We start from the raw sequence: 5,374 nt of genomic DNA, 5'->3' as shown, positions 1-5,374 counted from the left end.
GCTCCTTGAATTCTTGGCTTCGTGTGCGCGCGCGACGATTAAGAGAATATGTCGGATACGCTGCGTTTCTTGACGCTGACTCGACGATGACGCTGTCTCGTAGCGGTAGATGACTTTCTGTTTACAGCACGAGTCTTCTTCTTCTTCTTCGATGATTTTTTGATCGTTATTCTCTTCCTCTGCTTGCTCTTTGACGATTTTCTTTTGACCGTTTGAGGACGACGACGTTTACGAACTGCGACGTGACTGACGTGGTTGCCAAAGGGAAACTGAAACGCAGGATTTTTGCGGATACTTTATATCCCGATCCCTTCATCATGCTGCTTATCTTCTCCTGGGCTTTTCTTTTAAGATTTCCACTCGATTCCTTGAGGCGAGTTTTGAGCGCCTCCTTCAACGGCGTATCATTTTCGACATCTTGCATCACATTGATACCCGCGCGTAAAGCTTCTTTACCGACCGCTCGCGCGCCTCTACTTAGGTAAGGCAGCACCTTTCTGAATAATCCTCCGAGAAAACTACCGATTCCATGACCTCGTTGATAGGATGCTCCGACGAAAACTCGTGGAATTCCTCCGCCTCGTCCACTCTGATGTGAATCGTAATATTCGTAGTCCATGGCTCTGAATTTAGTTTTTATTTTTTTTTTCGACGACAACACACCGCGTTGTTACTGGAAACGTCTAAAGTGCAATGTCACCGTCAGCGTCCGGATTCGAATGGTATATTTTTTCCGAGTTGATCTTTTATATCTATTTCAATCGTGCGGAAATTTGTTTTGCGTAATGGAATATAATGCAGCGGGGAGAAATGTTTCACCTGATTCGTTCCGTAAGCGTCCACGTGATTATAGCGGTATGTCTCGACCGGCACTATTCGGAGAAGAGGTGTTTGCGCGTCACCTGTTACATAAGGCTCGCAAATATCGCAATAAACATTTTATCTGGAATACCGCGCTGCAAACTACAAGGTTCACGACTATAGAAAGCTGTTTCGCGCGCATCTCTATTTTCGCTAATATGGCCAAGTTTAATATATTTTGCAGTAAACGCTTGGTTGGAAAAAGGATAAATTGCGTAGCGTCTGACAGAAATTCGCCATAGTATTCGGGATTATCGAGAAGAACATGACCTAAACCGAGTATTTGTAGAAGAGTATCGGAAAGGCACATATGATGTATTAGATTGCATTCACTTGCGTTACAAGTAATGCTGATGTGGGTTTTTCCTCCAGTCTTCTCTTGTTGATCTAAATAAAAGTGCGAGTCAGCTTGTTTGCATGCTTCATTAATCGCCGAGATAAGTTCTCTGGTATTTTTGTAAAGTCCGAACGAAAATGTGCTTTTTTTCGCCACCTGTACTTTCTCTTTTTCTTCTTCCGGTTTAGTATCGTAGAAGAGGATTTCATTTTCCTTATAGCGCAAGTGTAAAAGAGTACTGGGAAATTGAATCTCGCTAAGCGCCACTTCCCATTCACCGTGTAAGTGTACAGTTTGAGGTAATTCCGTAACGAATGACGAGGTTCTATTTTCTGGGAAATAGCGCATGCTGCTATTGCTCGGAAGAACCATGAGAAATTGGTCGTCCCTCATCTTGAAGAAGAGAAGTTAAATTCGAAGCGGGGATCCAAGAGTCGAACTTGCTGGGATAACCGCGCCAGCTAACTAACACCTGTTTATTAGCGCCGTGTCCCCTGGTCTCTATCACGCGATCGACGATAAACTCTTCTTCCTGCAAGTTTTTCTCTACCCTAGCTAATTCCTGCTCGTAAAAAATACCGTCTATGACTTCATCCGCTAAATCGCTCAATTCGTACACGCGTGGTTTTCGCCACTCGAGAACGCGGTGAATTCGAAATATCTCTTCACTCCACCTCGCTTCGTATCCTTTCTCGAAGGTAGCTTTTGTTCTACTGACGCGAACGAGGTCTCCGACACTGTATTTAGCTTTTCGTGCGCGTTTCATCTTTTCGCTCGTCCTCCATCGTCGAATTATATTTTCGCGCGCGACACGAGCGTTTTCTCTCGTAACGACAGCCGGCTGCATTCTAATGGAGGAATGACGGGGGTGATTGTAAGCGCTTACGATATCCTGCAAAACATCGATGTAGCGCCGCGTATTTTTATGCGTAAATAGCGCCACATTCGTTCCTTCAACGTTCTGTTGAAGCGCTTGACGACGGCAGCTTTGATATCCGGATTACGGGCTACGCGAAAACGAATGTCGTTTTCTTCCAGAAACTTTTGCAACGGACGCCCGATAAATTCTTTACCTTTGTCCGTTTGTAGGTATACCGGTACGCGCCCGTCACTTTCGAGAGCACGCGCTGGAAAGCCGTCGTCACGTGATTACTCGTTTTGTCTCGTAGCGGTTCTACCCAGGCATATTTACTAAGCACGTCTATAATCACCAGAAGATACGAATATCCGTCGTTGTAACTTTTGAGATTTCGGAGCTCGATCAAATCGGCCTCCCACAGATCGTCGATATTCGTCACGGTGTAATGCAACCGTGGAAATTTTCTGCGCGATGGACGATGCAACGTGTAAGCGTCTTGCGTTTCGAGCCAGCGCGTGACTTCGTTACGGGAGAAATTCGGTTTAGCGGCGCGAGTCAGATTATCCGTTGCCGAATAGCCAGCGTAATGTCGCGGATCGTAGTAGAATTTTTCAAGTTCCGTCATTTCTGTTTACTCCAATCGAGTAAGCGTTTTTTCTTCGCCTGCTGCGAATCAACGCTACTTTTCGGTGTCTCTATCGGTGTGGAACTCCTGGGAGGTTGAAATGTCGAGATATTCGAAGAAGTAGCGGTTAATAATACCTTATTTCTCACCAGTACCGCGGGGACGTTTAAGACGCGAAGTAAACGTGCGAACTGAAGTCTCCCCGTTGATTTCACGGTTTTTCTTTCGCGCATAGCCTCGTTTATCAGGTCGTCGATATTCGAATCTTTTATAACGCTGCCGTCTATAGTCACGACTCCATCTTCGTTCCAGCTAATTCTACTCGGAACTGCTTTATCGAATAAATACTTTAACAGCAAACGAGCATTCGCGCGATAAGTTTTCGGCACGCTATCCAGTATTCTTTTAGTGCTTTTCGACATATCAAAATTACGATCGTTCGACGCGACGGCAGTGGCGGCGGCGGCGGCTGCCGCGACGTCATTTTTCGCCATAATACCGTTAGAGTGTAAAGTCGATTCGAGATCGCGCGTTGTCGTCGTTTCGTAGTCACCGTCGTCGTCGTCGTTGTCGTCACGGACCACGCGAATATCGCTATCCACATTTTCGTCTTTTTCATCGTTGCGCGCGTCCCGATTTCGCTTTCGCGCTACGCGAACAAAGTGAAGATATCGCCAAAGTGCCTCTTTATATTTTTTCCATTTCTCCCCGACGTCGAGTGGCAAGGGTGAATTAAGAATGCGACCCATCTCCTCATCGAGTCGCGATAGAGGTGTCCCGGGTGTACGCACGGTAATATTTGTGTTCTCCGAATTTTCGCTGTTTTCCATCGTTCGTTCGCTACCGACGACGGCAAACGCAGCGGGGGGAGCGTTTTGTTGCGATAATTGATGCTGCATTCTTTCGATATTTTCCGTAGTGATCAAAACCATCTTCTTTGCCCTTTCCATAACGCGCCCTTTTAATCTCTACCGCCGCCGATAATCCGCGACAGTAAGGCGGTTAATATAGGTCCGATAATATAGGATAAGAATCCGCCTCGTTGTACCAACAGCTTTCTTTTATCCTTCAAATTACAGCATTTTGACGCGATGCGACGCAGTGTCGCTTTGTATTTGCTCAATCGATTTTTTTCACGTCGCTCGAGCGGCACGTTACCTTTGAGCGTGTTGAACACGCATTCGCCGATACTCCGTATTAATTTATCGTCTGCGGTCCGTAAGAAGGTCGCGCGTTGATTTTTGTTCAAATACAGCAACGCCTCGAGAAGACAGATATTTTTCTTTCCGATCGAACGTCTGGCGTTTTTCGTCGCTCTGTCTGATTTCGCGTTATTTTCCTTCTTTTCCATCGCGAGAAAACTGACACGACTGACCAGCGCGAGCGCTAGTGCGCGCCTTTTATACGTAACCGTTGGAAAATGATCTACGCGGTACGTAGACGAAATGTGCCGTATCGTCGGGAAAGATACACGTTCGAAAACGATATTCGTCCGGAGTTGATTGTTTCAGATCGAGTAGTAGATACCCGTGCGGCCTCGACGTGGCGTCGTAGTATGCCTCTTCTAGAAACTTTGGATCATTGGGAAAGACTTGACGCGCTAAATGACGAATTTGCGCACGATCGCGAGGATTCTTGAAAACTACGATGTAATTTGCATTGAGCGATATATCGCGTTGCCCGCGTCCCTGATGAAAAATATTTTGCGAGATGAGAATTACGCTGAGATTCTTATGATGACTGCCTTTGGTAAAGAGATCCACGATCGCGTCGCTCGATGACGATTCTCTCATAAGATCGTCGATTATCACCAATTTTGGGGAAAGCGGATCGGCTGAATAATCTTCCGGACGTGGCAATTCCTCGCGAAATTCAATTATATTTTTTCTCTACGGCACTGCTTCCTCGCGCGCGTCGTATTGTAATTGACGATAAGCCTCCTGCCACTCCGCGTAATAAAACAAAACTCTCTTGAAACGTACGTCGGACATGTGAGATAATTGTCGGAGAAAGGTTTTCACGAAGATCGTCTTCCCGCAACCGGTGGGTCCACACACGATCGACGTCCAGGGATGTTTCCAGCGCACGTCCATTTTGCGAAATGATTGACTCGAATTCCGCGCGTGACTTCAAAAAGAATAATTTGAAGAGTAGAGGGTGGGAGAGGGGAATAAGCTAATCAACGGCGGCGGCGGCGGCGGCGGCGGCGGCGGCGAACGCGCGCACCAGCGTACCCCCGCAAACGCTCGCACGAGCGAACATCACCGCGGCCGTCGATCAGCTGATTCTCGCGCCGCGGTGCTCATAAGCTTATCCATGTCTTACAAGCTTATTACGATTCCGCAGCGAGAGCATCGCGATCGACGAGCTTGTACGCGATGCTCTGGGCGGAGAATAAAAATTGTGAGAAAAAATAAGCGCGGGGAAAGGGAGGGGATGAAATTATATGATGCAACTATTTACGCATTAAATGTGAAAATATTTTATTTTTTTTTGAGATTTTCTGAGGACAGAAAACAAATTTCAAGAAATTTTATATTTAAACACACACACACAGAATATATTTACATATCGCTACATTATATTTTTAGTTACATATGTACAAAAATCCTTTTACACTTACAACTATTTTTACAAAATTAAAAAACTTTACAATATAATACGAAAACATTTTTTTTTTTTACCCTAATGT

The 5,374-nt window shown here is 45.8% G+C and overlaps 1 pseudogene; it reads right to left on the bottom strand.

Moving 5' to 3' along the window:
- Positions 1–4,082: 4,082 nt before the first annotated feature.
- On the bottom strand, positions 4,083–4,775 carry LOC139782026 (uncharacterized; annotated as a pseudogene).
- Positions 4,776–5,374: the final 599 nt, after the last annotated feature.

The sequence above is a fragment of the Temnothorax nylanderi genome, unplaced genomic scaffold (genome assembly GCF_030848795.1).
Source record: "Temnothorax nylanderi isolate EJ_2023f unplaced genomic scaffold, tnyl_v1.0 TNYL_tig0382_pilon, whole genome shotgun sequence".
NCBI classification, from domain to species: Eukaryota; Metazoa; Arthropoda; class Insecta; order Hymenoptera; family Formicidae; genus Temnothorax; species Temnothorax nylanderi.
This window is presented reverse-complemented; position numbering and strand designations above follow the sequence as displayed.